The following is a 23,272-nucleotide window of genomic DNA, read 5'->3' as shown; positions in this document are numbered from 1 at the left end:
TTCATCTAATTGTTCTCTTTCTCTCCCCTCTTTTCCTCCTCTCTTTTTCTCTTTTTTCTTTCTTTATATCTTTCAATCTAATGCTATTTATCTAGTACCTAAATATCTTGACACTTTACTAATTGCTTTTCTATATTTAATTCACAAACCACCTAAATATATTATTGCTCTAATTTTATAGTTAAAGAAACTGAGACTTTAATGAAGTTCGGTAACAGCCCCAAGTATAGTAAATGTTGTGACATCTAATCTTGTGAAGCTCGAGTTTGGATTTAGGTCTTTGTTTATTGCAGAACCATGCTCTATCTACAATGTCAGTTTGCTCTGTTATTTTATACTAAGGTAATTATTCATCACAGCAGTTGTCTAAGAACAGTTTTTAAAACCCAGATCAGTTTAAAACAAATTTCACATATGTCATCACATGGTAACGTGACCCATTTGGGGTTTATAGAGAACTCATCTAGTGCAGTGGTAGCATCGTCTAAATTTTCCAGGATGTTATGTTCGCATATTAAATGTCTCCACAGATACATAAAAAGCCTTTGCCAACCCCAAAGGAATTGTTTTAGTATTTTAAGAAATATTAGGCTAAACCCATGGTATCTCTAGGCAAAGTAAATATTGTTGGGTCTAAGCCAGCTTCTCCCTCCCTGCTGACCCTCGTTTCATGTGCTCTCTTTATAAGCTGCTTAATGAAACAGAACTTGATGGTTATGTGCATGGTGTACCTAACAAGCCCCATCTTTCCTTCTGGCTCAGTTTACAATCACATTCTTTATAGTTTTGGGAGACTGATTATGACATTACTTAAAAACATTGTGGACTTGTTTTTATCTAATTTATCTCTGCTTTTATTTTTTACTGTTGTTAATTATTCAAACTAAGATTGGTGTCATCATTCTCGTGTAAGTCATTCAAGTCAGTCTATTTTAATGCAGTGCCTCAGTGAAGAGGATCATATGCAGTTCATAACTTCAATTTGTACCCGTCTTGACTAGTTTTTTAAAAGTGCATCTCATTTCCCTGTGCTTCCACTTTCAAACGATATACAACCAGGCTGTTAAATTTCACACATGATGTCACAGGGTATAATCCCATGGTACATTTTCATGATGTCACAGCTTTGAATTATGAAATGGGAACCGTGAAGCAGAAGCATGGGCCTTCTTCAGCAGGCAGTGCCCTGCAGCATGGTGCACAGTGAAATGATGCTGTGTATCCCCCGGTCTACATATTCTTAAAGGGCACGTCTCCCTGGAAGTTAAGCACTCAAGCAGTAAGTAAACATCTGCATCTGGTTAGTAAATTAAGCAAATAGGTTTTTATCAACATCTGGCTTCTGCATTACCTTAGTAGCTTTATATAAATAACTGATGCCTGGTGATGTTTGATACTTTGCGGGGGTTGCTTGGAATTTCAACAGTGGTTTGATAGTGTTGGTATGCTGTTGTGAATTTTGATATTGCAACCAACATCCTCTTGGTCGCTTTACTCATACTGAAAGTCACAGCATCTTCCAACCAAAGTCTGTGCAGCCTTCAGTTTTTTAAATTTCTTTTCTTAATTTGTTTTGGTTGTGTTGGGTCTTTGTTGCTGTGCCCAGGCTTTCTCTAGTTGCGGCAACCGGGGGCTAATCTTCATTGAGGTGCGTGGACTTCTCATTGTGGTGGCTTCTCTTGTTGCCGAGCATGGGCTCTCGGCACACAGGCTTCAGTAGTTGTGGCATGTGGGCTCAGTAGTTGTGGCTTATGGGTTCTAGAGTGCAGGCTCGGTAGTTGTGGTGCACCGGCTTATTTGCTCGGTGGCATGTGGGATCTTCCTGGAACAGGGATCGAACCCGTGTCCCCTGCATTGGCAGGCAGATTCTTAACCACTGCGCCACCAGGGAAGTCCACGTAGCCTTCAGTTTTAACACAGGTACTCTACTGGACACAACTTTCCAAAATATAAGCACCGAGAGAGAAAACAAGTCAAAATGTAAGAAGGATGATGGAGAGTGGGAGGTTTTCAAAAGTATATTATTCAGCAAGCAACAGAAACTGAATTTTACTAAGTGCTAACTTAAACTTAGTTAAAAGGTATTTTTTTCTGTTACTGGTATACTGCAGAGAACCAAATAAAAACTGCATAGTCAAGACTCTGGAAGGTTCCCGGCTGCTTCTGGTTTTCAGCAGTACAGCTTCATCTCTTTCTCTGACATATTTACATTCAGGTTGTTCAGTTCCAAAGACTAACCTCCTCTGCATCTTTTTACAAGTTTGGAATTCCCAGAAGGGTGACCTTACGGGTGGGCATGGGTGAGCTGACCTCAGCTGCTGTAATGTCAGCATCAGTGCTGTCTCAGATTAGGAGACGTCATCCACGTGCCATCTTTAGCACCTGACCCTGTTCTTGCCAAATAAATATTTGTTGGACTAAATTTAATGTTTGGCCCTTCACATCATTATAAGCAAGACATATACCACCCATCGTGGAAGAATTTGTATAGAATAGAATTGACGATAGTTATTTTTCAAACTTTGTGGCTTAATATTACCAACAAAATGCATGAGGATGGTGACATGTGGTTATGGAATACACTGAGCATTTAATCCTCAGCATAACACTGAGGATAGTTGTTATGAAACATTTAAACATAATAAAACTGAGACTCAGAATGATTATTCATAATGATTTGGAGATACATCAAAAAGTAAGTAGAAAAACTGGGATTTAAACCGAGATATACGTGATCCCAAACTCATGTAAAGCATGGACTTAAAGGTAATGAAGAAAGAGAAGAAGAAAACAGAAAGAACACAACTAAATAAGAGAATTAATTTAACACTACATCGCTTATAGCTTTCCTTCCTAAATATGGGGGTTTCATGCCAAGAAAAAGCATAATGATCACTCTCGTTCACCTTTCCTTCCCACGATGTAGATCTTGGGTCCGGTCCAGGATGTTCTTCTTCTAATCATCAGTAACAGTTGCACCAAACATTTCAACCTAAAATACACATTAAGTGACTTCAAGTAAAAGTTACACTTTATCTTTTTTATTCTTCGCAGCATACTGTGTTTTAGGGTGTATGGGACACTGCACATTCTTCTTAGTTTAAAACTCGGAGCTAGAGGGGAGGTCAACGCATCCCACACAGAGCATCATTCAGTAGCAATCTGGCAGTTTCCCAATTGCTGTGAAACTAAAGATAACCATGCCCAATAAATCAAGCCCCAAAGTAGACTCTGGCCTGGACTGCTCACATTTTAATACGCTTACAGAGTGTCCCTGTACAATCTTCATCCACGTGGATTGTCCAGCTGGTACAGGCCTGGGCACTAAACTGGTTAACATAAACTAAGTCATTATTCCAACAATTAAATCAGCTGGAATTAGCGTAAGAATTGGGTTTTTTTTTTTTTTTCTGTTTCTTATGTTAAGAATGTTTTCATGCTACAGTGTTAGAAATGAAGTCAAATGAACAAAACCTTCCCTGTGTTCTATAGCTTTCCCATGTACTGTAAGATGCTGATTTTATATAGACAGTACATCAAATGGAGCTTTTGGTTTAAAAATGATTGCTTAGAGTTTTCTATGTGGCACAAACAAGATCCAGCTTATAATAGATATTGGATAGTGACATTGATAAATTAAGAATGTAAAGCTAAATACTTACTCATTAGCTTCTTTTTTATTTTTTGGTTATCTCTCAAGTTCAGGGAGTTCTCATTAACCTCATTAATTAGCGGATAATAACTTTATACAGCAAACGTGTGTTGAGCATTCTCTGTTCATTCCTTGATCGTTGTTATTCATTTAAATCAATAAGTATTAATTGAGGTCCTAGTATATGTAAAGAACTATTTAAGATGTAATGAAGAAATTACCTGAAATTGGGACAAATGAGAAGTTTTCATTTGCTTAAGACATTTTTGGAATGTTTACTTTTGAAAATGTCTCCATGAGCTATAGAGGTTTCTTTTTTTCTTTTGAATGATCTAAATGATGCCAAATATAATAACAGCCAAATCATTTGGTGCCAAGTTTGGTAAACAGTGTGAGTGTTCCAAATATTATGGAAGGCTGGCTTTGACCAAAGTGTCTATATAATTGTAAAATGATGAGAGGATTTTTTCATTTGTGTTCTGAAAACAATTTCAAACCGATGGTTGTGGCTTGTTCCTAGTCTTTTTTGTAGCCTCTGAGGACAAATCCCCTGGACAACTTATGAGAGGAGAAACACTGATCCTAACCTTGGGCTCCTTCCATGTTCTTGCACAAGATTAAGGGACCTTGGGATTGAGTTCTTTGAGGACTAGCCTCACCATCATAAGCTATAAACAATGGTTAGTGCCGTAAATCCGTGTGGAAACTACCAAGTCACCACGTAATTTCAATGTGGTCTTTACGAAAACTCGCGTGTCTGATTTGTTTTAATAAGGTGATCTACAAAGTGACTTTAACTTCTTGAAAATTTGGTTTCAGCTACAGCAGAGGCGCTTTGGCCCAGAGCAGACTTTGTGCAAAATCTCTCCTAGGTCACTTGTCCATTGCAAATTACTAAAATTACAATGCGTAACCTCACATTCGTCTGACGTCTAGATTCAGAAGTTTCAACCCATTACTTATTTTATTCTATTTTATTTCTTGCTTGATTTTATTTCAAAACCTTCTTCTCAAGATTTCGAGCTGAGATGTATTCCCGCATTTTGTCTGAGTATAGCATCTTATTCTGTCAGGTGGGCCTTAGAGAGGCTGTTGTTCAGCTTATTATCACCCCCAAGACTGAGAAACGCACACAGTGTGGAACAGTATCTCTTAAAGTTTGCACAACATTCTGCTTGTTTTCTCTTTTCTGCATCTGCAGCTTATAAAGTTATAGAAATACATTTTGAGCTAAATTTGGTAATATAATTACACGTACTGGAACTCGTGGATTATTTTTAGTCACTAAGGGATAAAATGCAAAAAAATAAATTATAAGGAATTGATTTGATTTTCCAGGGAGTGTTTTATTGGGGAAAAAAAGCAAAGTTGTCCTATAGAAGCTTTATAACTAGACTATCTTTATGATTATTCTGTTCAGAATACTAATTTATACTGTTATTTGTGGCCTTTTTTTATCAGGTAAAGAAAGGTATTTCTCCTTTTCAAATAATTTTTAATTATGAGTATTACATGAATACTAAAAGGTGAATTTTTTTAGAAACATTGAATAAGTTCTGAATTAATCTAGATCTTATTGATCTGGAAAACATCTCAAATTTAACATTTTATGTTACATTAACAATTATAGAATATTTTCAAACAAACATTTTATAATACTTCTCTCCCCTTCAGTAAATTTTTATGTTCATTTACATTTCTTTTTTAATGTTGGTTTACATTAGGGTATTTATTAGTTAATGTGACAAAGTGTGTGGTCTTTTAATTAATACTACCACTCAGGATTGTAAATAAGGCATGTTTTGTATAACATTTAGAATTTGCACACTGATACATTAGATATTTTGTTTAAGAATAGTTTTCTTAAAAAATAATTATCATTTGTTGAACTAGAAGAATCATTATTTTAAAATACATCCTTAAAAATAAAATCAGTTATGATTCACTGCACAGCTCACTAATAAATATTTAGTCTATAGTTTTCTATGATGTTTCTTCTATCTCTATGTGTTTAGCTAAGAATTGTTTTTAATTTGGTTAACAGTACCCTATTTAGGAATATAAAAAATGTTGGAGCAATTACAAAATACTTAACAATTTTATAAAAGAAACATTTTAAAAATCACAAGAGATATTTTCACTGAAATGAATATTTATATCCAAAATAACCTTTCATTCCTTGTATATGTATAAGTTTAACTTTAAAATACATACTTCTCTTGGAGTCTCAGAGAAAATGGTTTCATACTTATACAGTGCTCACTTTGTATACCAAGAAATATACTGGGTTCTATATGCACATCATCTCTTTTAATCATCACTAGTCCTGAGGCAGATGCGTTTATTATATCCTTTTTACAGTAGAATTAATTGAAGCACAAAGAGATTAAATAATGTATATGCAGCTGATTTTTTACCTCTAAGGCCAGATCTAAAATCTGGGCTTTTAACTTCTATGTTGAGTGCATATACAGACTAATTGTTAAAGTTACAATTGAAAACACCACAAAATCTAACCATAAGCTAATTAAACGAAGTATGGTCACTTTATTATGAAAAGCTTGACTGAAATGTGGATGAACTTTAACAAAGAAAGAAATTCAAAGCTACCTATTGTTTAAAAGCATGCAGTCTTTTATTTTTGTATTAGTGACTTAGGTGCAAAGTATTCCAATATTTTTCTTCTTATTCAAGAGATAATTTTCAGAGCTGGAGCCCTTACAGAATTCTCTGCTTACAAAAATTAGGGCGTAAATCTCCCTGGAGGAGATGATGCTCAAAGGTGGAGATGGTGCCTTTTCTCTAGCAGGAAACAATGGAAGTAAATCCATTTTTGAATAAACAGGTACCCCTTTTTCAATTAAGGCCAATTAATTTCCAAAGCCGTTGCTATTTTAGATATTACAGAGAGCTATTTAAATGTGCCAGTTTACATAAGATAGATTTCAAAAGATTATAAGAAAGAATTTTACATACCTCATGGAAACAATTTTATAGTCCTTTCAAATAGTGATTTTGGAACTGAGCCCAATGGCAAGCACCTCCTGAAGCAGTAGCTATGATGCTGCTTGGCCCAATGTCCCTTCACACTTGTAGGTCAGTATTAAGTCCCCCAAGATTAAACCTCACGATATTCTATTCAGTGTCAGCATTCATAAGCCTGCAGTTGCAAGCTCTTATATGTTTCACAGTCTCTTGCTCCATTGAATTCCTATGCTCCAAAATAGGCAAAGTTAAGAATTTAGTTTCCAGGAAGTTTTCCTCTAAGAGCCTCTGTCCAAAGCGCCCAGTGCTGAAAAAAGAGCCAGTAGTGGTGGTATATACCTACTAATATTTGGGGTTTTTTTCTTTTTTTTTCTATATTGTAATATATAAAGATTAAAACTCGGCCAAAAACTTATGAGTCAGAATTCTATCTTTTTACATGCAAAAGTGGACAGATTTGCACTGTTCTGAATAATGAAAGTATTTTATACTGTTGAAATTTAAATTGTTAAAATAAAAACAAATGCAATCACTAATTTTACCAAGATGAAGTAGCAAGGTTACAAAGCAATCTGAATTTTGATCTTGAAAGTGTGAGTGAAAGTGTTGGATAACAGAGAAGGATGTTAGAAAAATATGTGAAGAAAATTAAAGCATGGAAGACAGATTTTCATTGTACCTAAAAGACTGGTTTCGAGAAATGTTAATAGAACCTGGGGAATTGAAAGGTATATCTGAATCTATTTCAGTTAGTAAGTGATATAGGAAGAAGCTCCAAGAAAAGAGAGAACTGTATATTGCTAGAAAAAAAGACTCCCCATAGATTGAAAAATAAACAGTAAAATTCCATTACAGAGGAATCTACTGGAAACTCTTTCCAAGCAGGGAATGGTTCCTTGAACAGCTATAGATGACATCTTTAGTAAAATCAGAAATAGTTGCCTTGCCAATAGTTTAAAGGAAAAGGAAAAAATTGAATGTTTTCAGATTATTTTATTAAATTTCTGCTTTTGTACAGTCATAAAAATGATGGTTGTCTTTAATATTTTCTTAAAATTATTACTATAAGACCGCATACATAGAAGCTGGGTAAACATTTCTCCACAGCTATTTTATAAATGACATCCTAAACTTTGCATGTGAGTATATAATTTGTAATGAATATGTACATATGCACATATCAATACATACACACAAACATTTGTTTTAAACATTTTATTTTCAAATGATTTTATATTACTTTAGGTTTCTCCTACTTTTGCAATTTTAACCAGTTTCTTACAGTCTGCAAATTTCTTTCACTCAATTTTCCCAAAAGCGGTCAGTCAATGATGACTACACATTAGGTTTTCTAAAAGCAGTTATTTTTAGTTAAAAATATAACCATTTGTTTGTGGTGTATTTTTTCTCTTACCAGTCTAAAGATGGGGTTTTCTAAGATAGAATGTTATGTTAGAAAACATTCTTTCTATTTAAATAGTTCTTTCTATTTATTGAGCACTTGTATAACTCATTTATTACAATAACTATTAAATGTTTTTAATTATAAAATGTTTGCTGAAATTACAGGTAACAGTGTAGCAGGCCACCATGTAGTTTTCACCTAAACCTGAAGTAGATTTGACTTTCTTATTCAATCTTTTATTTATCACACTTTGCATGTGTCTGTAAAAACAAATCAATTGAACAACTTTCTATACAAGTATTAAAAATCAGTATCTTTTTAATGGGAAAACAAACCCAGAGAATTTTAGTAACTCTTCAAAAGTTGCTTAGCTGGTAATTGGAAACAAAGCCCAAATTTGACCTGATCACCACTCTTCTCAAGTCCCACAAGATAGTACAATATTGCTCTCAACTCAGAAGATAAAATCACACAGTTTGAAATGGCAGAAAAGAGGAATCTCATGAAGTCCTGTGTGTACCAAACAATTTTTTCTAGGAAAAAAGCTGAATTATAGATTTAATTTTTTAAATAAAAAATCAGTAGTGTTAAGGTTGTGTTTCCCCTTTAAACTGACCTGTTAGCTTCTACTAGTGTAAATACTTTGAAGATGTTTAAAATTTTATTTTAGCCTTCAGTTTACATAGATTTAAATTTTAGTTATATTTAGGTCCCATTCCTTTTCATTAAGATATAATTACATACAGGGAGATTCACTCTTTATAGTGAGTTGTGACAAATTATATACGTGTGGTAACCACTGCCACAGTCAAGATGCAGACGAGTTGGGTCAGCTCCCTCTCCAAAAATTGCTGCTTTTTGCCATTTTGGAGTCAACCTCTTTCTCCCCCTCTATCTTTTAGCAACCACTGCGCAGATACTCTCCTTATGGGTTTGCTTATTTCAGAGTGTCATATAAAGAGAATCATACAGTGAGGAGCAGTTTGAGTGTGGCTTCTTTTACTCATTATAATTCAGTTGAGATTTATCTATATTGTTGCAAATATCAGTACTTCCTTTTTATGGCTGAAATAATATTCCCTTGTATGTGTGTATCCATCTACTCTGTTAAAGGACATTTGCATTGTTTTCAGTTTTCATGATGATGAATAAACTCTCTATAAATACACGTGTACAAATTTTACGTGAACTTAAATTTGCCTTTCACTTAATTAAATATCTGGGAGTGGAACTGCTGCTAAGCATATGTTTAACTTTATAGGAAACTACCAGACTGTTTTTACAAAGTAGCTGTACAATTTTACATTTCCTCCAGCAATATGAGATTCCAGTCTCTCCACAGCCTTGTTGGTCTTATTATTGTAGTTTTAAAAATTTTATCCATTCTAACCAATGTGAAGTGGCATCTGTGAAGGTTATAATGACCCTTTCCCTAATAATCAGAAACGTTGAGCATTTTTTCATGCAATTATTTGCCGTCTGTTAACCTTCTTTGGTTACATGTCTGATCAGATCTTTTGCCCATTTTTGTTGTTATTTGCTTATCATTGAGTTTGAGGGTCCCTTTATATTTTGGAAACACGTTTTATCAGAGATGTTTAAGTTATGTATTCATGCCCTTTTCATCCACTTTCATGGATTCCACTGAATTGCAAGGTGGTTTTGAAATCTATTCTCAAAAATGGGAGCGTCTTGGATCTTGGATTTTGTGACTGTGATTAGTATTTGGTTCCCTTGAAAACCTCCTGCTGGTGCGTTTTTAGTAGTCGCTTTCTAGTCAGGGTTCCTCAAACCCATGTCTTAGATACCCCCAAACCCAAGTTCATTCATTTAACAAATTAGCAAGAGCTGGTTAGGAAAATGCTCATTCTCTTACGTAAGTCATCAGCCAGAGAATCACCCCCTCTGTGTTTTGTGCACCTGTTTTCTGCCCTGCACGCTGCTAGATCAATCACCGCCCCTGCGCACGTGCTGAGCGACACAACCTTCTGGTTATCATCTTACAGAGTGGGCAGAAGAATTAGACTTTCATGTGAAACCATTCCCTCCTTTCAGAAACACCGTCTTGTCTTTACATTTCATGACAATACCTCTTTATACCTCTCCTTTGCTGTGTCACGGGTTCATCCTCTGGATTCTGAAGGTCAGTTTTTGTAGCTCCCCAACCTAGGTTCTGTGCAGCTCACTCTGTACCTTCTTAACCGCACATGTGGCTTCATGTGCCAGCCAGACACATAGACAACTGTCATACTTAATTTTAGGATAGACTTCTCCTGATCAGTGGAACCATATATCCTACTGTCCCCTCATTTCCACACGGATGTCTTAAATGCTTCCCAACTTAAATGTCTGAAATAAACCGTCATTTGCCCTCAAAACGAGTCCTCCCATGGTCTTCTCTATTCATCCTTTGTGAATGGAGAAACTGGGTATTCATGTGGATATTTTTCCCTCGCCCTCACTGTGCAAATATAGACCAAGTAGTCTAAGTTTCAGTCCCAATCGCTCTCAAACTCGTTTACCAGACTCCATGTCCACAGAGAATAGTCTCTCGCGTGCAAGAGTTTAAGTCCTTGTTGAATAATGATGACCACAATTGTCCCATGTGAAAAAAGGGAATAATCAAGAGCCAAGATATCAATTTGAAAATATTGCTTAAATGGCTCAAGAAAAACTATGCCTCTAAGAAACTGTTTTGCCTGTATGTGTCTCACTTTGGTGTCAGTAATAATGGCCTCATCGAATAAGGTGGGACGTGTATTTTTCCTACTTTATTTTTTCGAAGTGTGTGTGCAGGTTTGGTACTATGTCTTCTGATGCGCATGTTTTATAAATGTATTGTCTTCTCTAATAATATCTGAACATATTGTAGGGGTTTTCTTTAAGGGTTCTTCTACTTCCCATATATTCTGTTTTTGTTAGGTCCCATTTGTTTTATTTCTCTCTTTTTTTACATTGGCAATTTCCCTCAAATTTCTTATCCTCCTTTGTCGTTGTTATTGTTTATATTTAAGGCTGAGCCACTGAAAAAAAAAATCAGTAGAAGCTCCCTCTGGGTTGTGGAGCTGGTCAGTTGATAGGATTTAATATAGAGCAAGCGGGTAGGAAACATCTCTGTAAGGAACTATATATCTTTTCCCTGTGGCCACAAAGACTCTCCTGAGAAAAATCATTCTATGACTTGCAGGGGTGAGGGGAGGAGGGGTAGGCACAGTGGCGGTGGAGGGCTGCTGAGGGTGTGTAAGTCTGGCTGCCCGCCCGCATGGGACCGAGCAAAGTAAGGAACTTGAAAATGTGATGTTTTTTGTGTAGGCTTTTCTTCGTCGTCTCTTCTTTTCTGTAAGTCTTGTCTGGCTCTTTGCTATCCTAGGGACCTTGGCCTTGGAGCTCTCTCTCTCTTTCAGTTTCTCCCTGGCATGAGCCTCGAGAATCAGGCTAGGATTTCAAAGATTTAGTGGCTTGACTGGATGGAGGTGATCCATGGAGGAGCTAGGGCTAAATTTAGTCTTTAAGTTAACTTCAACCCATCTCCCCATTTTTATCTGTTTCTTCACCTGCATTTTGCCAAGTACCTGGGAGTAAATATATTAGTGGATCTGATGACTTCTTCTTCCCACCTACAGGCTCGTGGTTTCCAGCTCTGTCTCCTCTGATAACACCTCTGTGTGTTTATCTTCAAAACATCAGTATCTTTCATCTACCATTCTCTCCTATCCTGTTCTTTTCACCTCTTTGGTTATCATACGTTATCCCTATTTCAGAGACGTTCTGGGAGGAAGCAGAGCTATACACTTGCTTTGAATCTGCCAAATTTAACTAGAAGTTGAGAGATTAATTTTTCATTCATGGCTGACTTGGTTTTCGCTCTGGTGCCAATACATATCATTAATAAACTGAAAAATGCATGTAGAAGCATCAGATCTGTAGGAAAAAGTAAAACCAACTAGATGACAGGTTTTTACATTACTTCATCATACATTTGTCGTGACCCATGCCTGCTTCTGCTCATCAGCTGATATAAGAATTGACACATTAGAAATGTTGTCAGCGATGCTTTATCATCGCAAGGGAAAGGATATATAAATTAAATATTTGATTCTTACTGATACTGAACTCAGTGGTCCTAACCCCTAAATTTCCTGTGAACTTTGTGGTTGTTGGTTTTGCTTTATCGTTTCGTTCCCTTTTGGTTTGGGTCTTTTGCAACCACCTCTGTCCTTCATGTCCTTTTCACCTTTATTTTGTGGTGTGGCAGGACTTCCATTCTGATGAAATGGGGATAGTTGTAAATTTCTACTACTTTCTCTAGCTAATAAGAGGTTGGGGCCAGACACAGTACATGGCAGTTCAGTAAGGCTCTGTGTACTAGAGAAACAGAGGTGGTGAAAAGAAGACGATTCTCCAAGGTCCTAGACTTTAGATTCCTGAGTTTGAGAAATAAAATCAATGGCAGCCTTATAGAGCTCTGCGATGCCTTTGATAACCTCTATGATGTGGGAAAAGAGGAGCTAAAGGTGTAATGTTTCAGTTGCAACTTAATTCTGTCTTTCCTGTTCATGCCCCAAACCACTGACTTCAGAACGTATTTCTGAGGCCATGTGCTTTATTTCACTTTGCATTACCTAAAGGGGGAAAATGCAATAAAGTGCTTAAAAAATTTCCACTTAAAATATAGAACAGGTTGGGTCTTCATTAATCCAATTTTCATTTATTAATCTTTGTGTGAATAAAAACTTGTTACTTTTTATGAGTTCTATGTGGATCAGACTTTCTTTTTTTCTTCTTTCTGTCTTTCTTGTATTCCTGGATTTTAACATTTTTCCTAAGAGCTGACTATCCATATTTGATTTTTGAGTGCGAAAATAAAATAGAGAAAAATATTCAGATTAAAGGGATGTGGATTTCCTATCCACCACTGACTTAACCTTGTCAAAGAGTTTAAATATTAAACGTTGAAATAGTTAAAATAAAAATGTTGTACTGTTTTTCAATATTATTTTTAAGAAGAAAATTGTGGTTATTTTCTTATTCCTTGATTCAGACTAAACTGGGGTCGATTTCCTAAATGATACCTTAGTCATCTTAAGAAAAAAAAATACATCATTATCAATAATTACTTTTTTGCTATTTTAATAAGATTTGAGTTAAATTACCTTAAAATATTTTTCTAATGTTGCTCTGGTTTTCGGAAAGCATTATTTATAGAGTTCTTCCATGACATGAAATATGACAGGAAACTACTTTTAACCTATGCTACTCTTTCATTTATTTCTTTGACTAAGTACCATATGCCAGAGAGTCTACAAAGGTAGTACGTATACAGTAGGCAATAAAACAGGCATGCAAGGGAGTAAATAAGAGTAAATAAGCTAGTGTTTGCGATGTCTAAAATAATAGGGAAGAAACAAAAAGGTGCTGAAATAGTTTATGTCAGCCAGGTTACTCAGTTACAGTGGATGGAAAGTTGCAGTGACTATGTGACCTTTCAGTTGAAGCCTTAGGAGAGAAAGCCCCGCCTGTATACAGTTCTAGGAACGGAACAGATTTTTCTGAGGTTTTAAACTTGAAAACAGCTTGGCATGTTGGAGATACCAATGTTCTATGACTGAGGGCAGGAATGGTATGAGAAGAGACTGAAGCGTTGGTGGCAGTCAGATGCTCAGGGCCTTAGACCGGATTTTATCTGAAGTCTGAGCCACTGAAACGTGGGTGAGTGGGTTCATTCAATCAATGAGTGTTTATCAAGGATTCTTGTGATTTGTGGGTGGAGAGTCACCTGGAGTGGTAAATAGAGCATCTGAGAAGATCGGTTATGAAGGTAATGCAATAAATGAGAAGAGAGATATTGGCGGCTTGAACTCGGAGGTCAGCAATGGGCATGGAGAAAAATTGCTGTGTTTTAGAGGTAAGATTATTAGTACTTGCTGATAGATTATATTTAGGAATAAGGGAAAGAGAGATAATAAGTGTTAATTCCCAGACTCTTGAATGAGCAATAGGTTAGTTAGTTTTAATGAACTGGGAAAAACCCGGGAGGAAATGTATTTGGAGAGGAAATTCATCAGTTCCGTTTTAGATATGTTAAGAATGAGACCTTGAAAAATCCCACCATTTTTCAGGGTTGGGAAAGGATGAGGATGCTCAGAAAGGAGTATCAGGAGGATGCCAGGGAAACTATTTCTGAGCTCTGAGAACTCAAACACTTGGGATTACATATCAGGGAAGTCAGCCAAGGTTACTGATAATAACAGCCACTAAGGGAAAAAGAAACACAGAAAAGTGTGGCTCAGGGAGAAAAAGAGCACATGGTTTTGATGGGATAAGAGCAGGGTGATCTGCAGATAGAGGTGAAGTGTAACGGGGCACAGAGAGCTCCCGCGGAAGTTGAGGGAACTCAGTTCCAGTGGAGTAACTGTGGGAGCCTCAACAAATGATTGGTTGGAAGATTGGGACTGCCATATATACATTACTAATAAGAAAAAAAATATCAAATTGTACACTTTAAATATATGCAGTTTATTGTATGTCAATTATATCTCAATAAAAGTTCTTTAAAAAATTTAAAAAACCAAGTGATTGGGAGGTGAGGAATAGTGCAGATATAGACAGCGCTTTCCAAATGGAGGCTGGGAAGGAAAGCAGAAACGTGGCGGTAGCTCGGTAGGGATGTGGACCTAAAAAGCGATTTTTTTCTGCTTGCTGATGGTTTTATTTGTATTTAGTTTTTAAAATTCAGGAGAGCCACAGTTTCCCATGCTAATAGGAACACTACAGGAGAGAGAGAGAGGCAGAGTGAGAGAGAGAGAGAGGCAGGCTGAACAAGAGTAGTGTTGCTGGGACGGGACAGATACAAGCACCTGTAGAGTTACCAGCTTTGGAGAGGGTGAGAAGAAGCATTGTATTCATTTTGCATAGGAGTTGCTGTCTGACATCTCTTTTCTTTACGAAGTGTGAGGCAGGTTTGTCCACTGAATGCAAGAATGAGGGAGATGGTTTGAAATTAGGAGGGGAATAAACTGGCATGGGATGAATGAACTGGTGGTAAGGATTGTTAACGAAAAAATTTTTCTGACACTTGCTAAAATGCTAAGGAAGACTATTCAGAACTTCCCCAGGGTTGAGCAGAGCTGTTCCAGAGCAGTTAGGGATCTAGGAGTACCTGACTTGATAAGGGAGTGGCTATGGGTTCCCTAAAGCTGAGCGATGCTGCCCTCAGGAAAACATTCCAAATCCTCAATATTGAATTAGATACGGCAACAGGCTGTCATCATTTTTTTAGCTTGGTTATTTACTGGGTGTGTATCCTCAGCATACCCCAACCACCCATCACACACACACACACACACACCCCTTCCAGAGCCAGAGTGCAACTGTGGTCCAAAATCAGTACCAAAGAAAATAAGTAGTTGAGTAAATGAATTTATAAATGAAAGCATGCTTAGAATTTCTGCTTTTGGTATTTTGAAAAAAAAATCATTGAGTAGGTTTTAATTATAAAGAGAAATTTAACAGCTCAAAGGTTAGTAAAAATGCCAAATGAAATTTTTGTGTTTTCAGACACAGTGCTTCTGGTTAAATAATTCAACTTTGTTTTACTCAACATTGTTTCATAGCAACAAATTCCCCTCCCTGACACTTTGGTAAATAATCTGGAATCTTTTAGACATAGAAGCACATAAGGAACAAAAAATTCCTCTGGAATTAATTGCAATATACAAAACAGGTATGCCTTAAAATTAGCAAATTCTTTGGAAAAGAAACAAATTTGAGGATCTTATTATTAATATTCTCAGACCTCAAAAAATTGTATATCATTTCTAGCATGTAACTCAATGAAAGGAGAAACCTTGGTTATAAATAGCATGCCTAGGTCAGGCTTTGGCCCATAGTAGTCATTCAATAAAAGTTGTACATTCATAAAATTTTCCCTTCTTTGCTGTTTATTTAAAACATCTTATTAGGGACAAGGGACTGCTTAGTGTGCCAGCCCTCTTCCCATGTGCTTTGCCTTTACAAATATTTTCTTGTTTACACACAGAGAAGCTTTGCACGATACATTTTATGATCTACATTTATAAATGGGAAACCATAGGCTGGGGGTATTACTAATATCATCATTTTCTACACTTATGAAAAACTTACTATAGACAAGCACTGGGCTTTTTACATTCTTTATTTCAAAGTAGCTTATTTTTACAGCAATCATCATATTTCATATGGGAAAATGACCCTCAAAGGTCATATGCATAGTAAGTGGAGAAGGTGAGATTCAAACACAGGTATATCTGTGCCCCAAACACATGTTCTTAGTGTTATTCTGTACAGTGCATGTGTGATTCTCCAAAACATGATCTGCCCTGGAGAAACCATAATTCAGTTACATATTTTGTTAGAAATATATCTTTGTGTATGCGTTATGTGATGTTTAAGTACTGTGTACATATGGTGGGAGAAAACGAGATTTCACAAGGAACACAGGTTTTAAGTGAATAAGAATTAATATTAAAGTGTGCTTTGAGAATTGAACCATTTATGGAGTGTCATGAATATCCCTTAATATAATCATTGCCCACGTTTACTGCTGTTACCAAACTATTGCTATCCTTGAGTGCCTACTGTAAGCAAGACACTCAGCTATGTATTTGATTCATATTATTTAATGCCATCAAATACCTCAAGTTTATTGCAAAAACCATAATTGAGATTACTCACAGAAAAGGAAAGAAGTGAAACTGCAAATAATTTTTGTACGTCAAGGATATTAAAATCGGGGGCATTTTGGTATAAACCAGATAATATTGAACATCAAGATTAATTATAAAACTGTTGTAGTGTGCTCCTGGCATAAGGGTAGACAAAAAGACCAATGCAGAGCCAACACAAATAGTCATATGATTACAGCAAAGGAACTAGCACAGTGCTATGGTGAAAGCATGGGCTTTTCATTAAAATTAATTATGGGGAAAAAAGAGAATCATGACCTCTACCTCACACTATGCTAAAAAATCAAGTCTCAGTTAATCGTAGGCCCAAGTGTGAAAAGTAAAACAATAAAGATTCTAGAAGATAACATACGATATTTTCATGACTTTGTGGTAAAGATTTTTTTTAAATGCACCAAAAGTACTGACCATAAAGAAAAATTCAGACATCATGAATATTAAGAATTCCAAAAGACACCACTGAGAGTAAAATTACAAGTTTCCTAGTGGAAGAAGATGTTTGCACTACACATATTTGACATAGAACTTATATCCAGAATATGTTAAGAACTCTTAGAAATCAATAAAAAACGGCCAACAGAAATGGGTGCAAAGCTTTTTTTTTTTTCTTTTTTTTTTAATTTTATTTATTTATTTATTATTTTTTTAGGGGTACACCAAGTTCGATCAACTGTTTTTATACACATATCCCCGTATTCCCTCCCTTCCTTGACTCCCCCCCCCAAATCCCCCCCACCCTCCCCGGGTGCAAAGCTTTTTAAAAGAGGGTAACCCAGTGTTCAAATAACAAGAAAGGCTCAGTATTATCAGTCATCCAGGGACTACTCATTAAAGCCACAACGAGATAGTAGCCCACACCCGTGAGAGGGACTGGAGTGCAAAAACTGACACTACTAGATGTTGGCAAAGACACGGGGCCAGGGAACTTGTACCTACAGCCCTGGGGAGTGTAAATTGTCAGTTGGTACAGTTACTTTGGAAAATGGTTTGACCAGAAATCTGTTAAAATATGTCTATGTAAAAAGGAAAATAATGGCACCCTGGACAGCAAATAAATCTCCCTAAGAATGTTACAATTACTAAGTCCATCTGCTGGTGGTGTTTCAGACCCATTCACTCACTCTTTCTGATGTCTCTAGGGATTTTACAAGGTGAAATTCACACAAATTTCCTACCTTCTGATGTGTTCTTAAAAGGCTGATAAGTGACCAAGTCCACACACTCCCCTGCAGCGTTTTCCAGCAGCGCTGCTCTTGACACATTTGCCTGAATATTTCTTTTTTGGGGGGAGACTGCCCTGCCCGTTCTGGCACGTTTAGCAGGATTCTTAGCCTGTACTTACTAATGCCAATAGCATCACCCCCACAGCTCTGAAACCAAAAACATCTGCAGGCCTTGATGAATGACCCTGGGGGAGGGGAGATCATTCCCGGTTGGGAGCTACTGCTCTACTGATATGTATATAGGAATATTCAATTAATAAGTTTTAGTTTTTTGACATTTCTTTAGTAGTCAGTAAATGCTTTCTCTATTTATAGCTGCACCTACCTGGTGCTATTTTTGCAACCATATCTAGAAGAAGAACGGAATTAATATTTCTGAGACTATTTTGCCACTCTACAAGGAAATAAAAGTCAATTCCATTCGGAAATAAGAGATAAGCAAGTGATTTTCAGTGTTCAGTGCAAGGAATCAGTGTGTATAGAGTATCTCGTCCTTTGCATTGATTACGCGGACATGACATTATCTACGTTGACTTTAGAAAGTTGTCTCAAAAATAACGTAATTGAGAACGAATATTTAAAATATTTTATGAGTCTATTTACTTAGATTTTGGTGAAATAAATATTTGACTTTTTATTTAATTCATATAAATTTTTGGTAAACCAAAAGAGTAACTTTTATTTTTAAAAAATAAATAATTTATGCTATCAATCATAGATTTTAAAGAACACTTTCTTTACTATGGCATTATTCTCAACATTTACAATAAAAATTTCAGAGGATTAGGCAAAAATCAAATTAACACTTAAAACTTCCAATGAAAGACTTCCAACCTTAAACTAAAATGCAAATATCTGCTTCCAGGGCTACCCATGTGTGGCACATCAGGTTGGTGTAGACCTGGATGAGGGGTGACCTGTGGGTGAAAGAATCCTGACCCTGACACTTCACTGAAACATTAGGTAAAATGATTTGCTAAGGTTTTGTAAAACAGTTACAAATTTCTATTCCTTGAAAGGATACCATTCGATTTTCCAGAATTATTTGTGATTTTCTACCAAAGGATGTTTTTACAAGTAAGTTTTATAACCAAGTATTGGATGGTTTCTCAAATCTAAACTCTCTCTGTTATGCCACCTAGCCCAAATTTTGCTTTAAAAAGGTATTTTTAAATAATTAGCATATACTTTTACAATTTATACGTTTGCCCAGAATGGGCGGTTGGTTAGCTGAAGGAAACAGAACGAACCACAAGTTCATCCGTCTTACGATGCCATTGCTAAATGAGCCCGAGTGAAGAAGCAGGTTGCTTTGCTGTTTTATGTGCAGAATAACTTCAGCAACCACTTATTCTAATGATTGGATTAGACCCCATTTTCAAGAAAAGGAAGAAAACCCAGTGATAAAGTTATTTACCTTGATCACTACCTTATGACAGTTTGATCCCTACTGATATTTTGGTTTCTCAGGACAAAGAGATGAAGTATATGATGAATAAGGTGACACATATTTCCTTTTCGAGCTTTCTAGTAAACTTCTTATTAAGCAGATAATTTAATCGAGTCATCTTCCCTGTGCCTTATGCAATAGTCCATGAAAATGTACATTTCTTTCAAATATAAAATATTACTTGAGCCAGACATTTTTAAATGGCATATGGACAGTTTAACAACAACAACAAAAAAATCCCTTCTTTTCCAGTTTGAACATTACGCAATTTTTCTCCCTCTGCCCCCAGTATAGCTATATTAGACAACAAACCAGATTTGCCTATGACCCTTTGGGGTCACTTCCTGAAAATACAGCAGTGTGATCAAACCTTTCTTTGATGGACTCTTGCCCATTCTTTCCATTCTGATTGTGACTATTTGATAAGAGTATATGCTTTTAATAGCCACAGCCACGAGCAGTAATCCAATCAGAAAGACTACCTTTGGAGAAAATGGATTCTGAGGTCTCTATGTAAATATTTATGTTTATTTGCCATTTGTAACTGGCTCTCCTGAGAAGCTGACCCTTGGAATGGAAACCTGGATGGGAATGGCTTTGAATGTAGACTCTGCTGGCTTTAAGGATGCATTGCTGTGATGGTGGCATGGGTGATGCTATTGCTGACTGCAGTGTGTGTGAAAAACAGAAATGTAAATGGCAGCTTATATTTTTTAAAAATCACAGCTTAGATTAAAAAAGAATACACTGATGTAAAAATATGCTGAAAATCTAAAAAGAAAAAGAATATATGGTTTTAGGTGAAAGGAAATTTTCCATAATTATATGCACTTCCTTATGACTTCTCAACTTCGTAAAGTATTAAATGAGTGCCAAATTTATATACAGCACAGCAATTAACTTAAGATTGTTGTTCAAAGGGCCTGTTGACATTGGATTTGTAGGTTTCTTAATAGCTAATTTACACTCATTGGCAAATCCATTGCTAACATTAATCCTAGATGAAGGCTATGGCTTCCCACCTCTCACTGACTCTCTGGGTTATCTCAGGTCTTGGGAGGAAGGACAGCCTATGTGCACTTGTGCTTTCTCCCTACATCTGAACAAGCCGTAGTCACCGCAGTGCAGCAGAGGGAGAACTTGCTGAGTTGATCAGAGGCTACTTTTCAAGATCACATCAAGTATTCACTTCATGTTATGATTCTTCATAACCAGGGAGAATTGTAGAGTGTGGGTGAAATCCCGAACCTCTTTCTCATCATGTAACTTCCAGAAGCAGAGATCTTGCTTCATCCTTCTCCTGGCAGAGTAAGAAGGGAATGTGTTTTAGGTGCATGAGTCATCAGGGAAGGAGTTTATGCCTGGTTGTAGCTCTCTGCCTTCAGCATTGCACTCTCAGCTTTGATTTCCATAAATCCCATAGCATCTCAAAATCATCCAGTGAACGTCGCATAGATTACTGTTTGCAAATGTACACTTGCTGAAGTTACGTAGCAGTAATTACTGTAACCACCTAACAGATCCCTCCAAGGTAGAATGCAAAATTAGATTCATTCTTAGATTATTTTAGGCTTTTTTCCTGCAGTTGCATGTCCATTTCTAAGACACTTTCTATTTGAAGGCACACCAAATCTCTTTGGAAAATAAAAGGGATGTATTTGAAGAAAATGACCTCAAAATTCTGGAAAACATTGGAGAGCATAAAGATTCATGACAGTACTGCGAAAAAATTTTCCTACGGATAGAAGGTCTGCCTGAATGAGTTTGGTGTGTCCCTCGTTCAGAACTCACTCTAGGTTACCGGGACCTCTCCAACTTCTTCAAAATAGGCTATGCATGAGGATGTACCATGGTTCGCCGGGAGCATCTATCCTAAAGAGTTTGATCTTCCCTGGATTCATAGAACAGCACAATAGTGCTGACAAATCTCAATTTCTAGGTTGCTGCTCAATTAGAACAAAAATTAAGAAGGCAGATCTAAAGAAATTCTGACCCAGAACTGGTAAAATACTCAGAGTTATAGTTCAAGATTCAGTTTATCTAAAAGAACAGTCTCTGTACTGTGCTTTTGCTCCCCAAAAATGTTAAAATGACAAGGGATCCCACCCCTGGCTGTAAAATATATAATATACTTCCATATCAAATGTCTATCTGAATCATCACAAAAACTCTATAAGGAAGATATCATTATTGCCATTTACAGAGTAAAATGGGGTTCAAAGAAATGAAATCTAATGTTACTCAATTAAAATAAGGTCTGTGGATCTTTTGATAAAGCTTGCTTTTCTTCCACACAAATACAATAACTAAAGTCTGGTGGGAATAAGTAAATCAATTGCTCTGTATCAAGGTATTTTTATACCATTTTGTCTGTGATAGCTTCTGCTTTTGCCAGTGCTTGTTTTAAATCAAATAATACATCAAAGGCATGTTCTATGCAGAAAGAAGAAGAGTAAGGTGAACGAAAGGCTGAAGTGAGAGCTAATACTACAGCCTCTCAATACGCTTAGAGATAACTTTAAATTTGTTTTGATAATAAAATTTTCTGTATGTTCATCACTTAAAATTTAAAATATAGAAATATATAAAGAACATAATAATTACCATAATCTTGCAATTTGGAGAAGATAATTTATTTTTTGCTGTATACCTTTTACTCTTGAGAATATATACACACGTATGCAGTCTGTCTAGATAGAAATATTGTTCTGTGAAAAGATTGTACTACATATGGAAACTGTAGCGTGGGTGTACTATATATGTCATGTACTCTCCTTTCTCATAGACTGTATTATCAGCCTCTTTTCATGTCTCAGTTATGTATCTGTATCATCATTTTAGTGACATCACTCTCTGAGCTAGTTTCTGTTTGTACTATACATTATTTAATCAATTCCTAATTATTGTCTTATAGATTTTTTTATATTCACTATCATAGATAGCCTCGTGATAAATGTGTACATATTTCTGGCATGATTATATTATCACGCCTGTTGGATAGGAAGTTTAATTCCAAAGTGAATTGGGTGTCTAAAATGGAGCTCGTTTCTAAGGCCTTTCAATTTGAAATAGCACATTTTCCTTGAATAGCTGTACAAATCAATATTCTCATCAGGATTGAAAGGGATGATCATGTCCTTCACTTTTCTGATCACCAAATACATATTAACTGTATTTATTCTTTGTGACTATGCAGTTCAAGTACTTTGCCCATTTTTCTGTTGAAGTATCTGCTTACGTTTCTTTATTAACGTGTTCATGCAGTATTTGAAGAATTTTAGTCCTTTTCCATCTGTCATGCATATTGCCAATAGTTTTCCTACTTTATTGTCTTTCATTTTTTACAGTGTTTTCTACCATAAAGAGAGTTTACATTTTATTTTCCTATTCACCTTTAGAAAGGCCTTTTCTCAGCCTGAGTATAAATAGAGCAATTTTTATTTTCTAGTATTTTTTTTTCTTTATATTGCATTTTCTCTGTTGTGAATTATATGCTTATGTTTTTCTCCTGTTTGTTGGGTAATGTATTATTTTCTCTTACAGATATAATTATTGTTATAATTATTTCCCCTTTAAAAGTTTAAAGTACAAAAGTGGTTTGCCTTGAAACTTCAAATAATACTTAATTGAAAGCCCTTCTTCACCACTATCTTTCTTCTTCACAGTTTGCGGGTACTTTTCATTGTGCCGTATAACATTGGTATGTTGTTTTGCAGCTCCTTTGAGTAGAGGGAACGTTCATGCCTGTTTCGTGTGAGATTCATGTGATCAGTTGAGGTCACAATCTGGCTTTGATTCTGGCTGAGTCATGGGGAAAAGAATCCCAGGGACCCA

The 23,272-nt window shown here is 36.1% G+C and overlaps 1 protein-coding gene across 3 annotated transcripts in view; it reads left to right on the top strand.

The window, feature by feature from the left end:
• Window positions 1-23,272, top strand: part of VEGFC (vascular endothelial growth factor C) — a 93,629-nt gene that overhangs the window by 33,966 nt on the left and 36,391 nt on the right. Inside the window, exon 1 of one of the 3 annotated variants that reach the window (XM_057697082.1) lies at window positions 18,916-18,951. The exons of the other annotated variants lie outside the window; for them this stretch is intronic. The gene's annotated coding sequence lies outside the window, so the exon portion shown is untranslated. Of the gene's footprint in view, window positions 1-18,915; window positions 18,952-23,272 lie in introns of those variants that run through there. 3 annotated transcript variants of the gene reach the window in all.

Source organism: Hippopotamus amphibius, chromosome 10, assembly GCF_030028045.1.
Source record: "Hippopotamus amphibius kiboko isolate mHipAmp2 chromosome 10, mHipAmp2.hap2, whole genome shotgun sequence".
Taxonomy (NCBI): domain Eukaryota; kingdom Metazoa; phylum Chordata; class Mammalia; order Artiodactyla; family Hippopotamidae; genus Hippopotamus; species Hippopotamus amphibius.
Note: the sequence above shows the minus strand (reverse complement) of the source record. Positions and strands in the feature narration are given on the sequence as shown.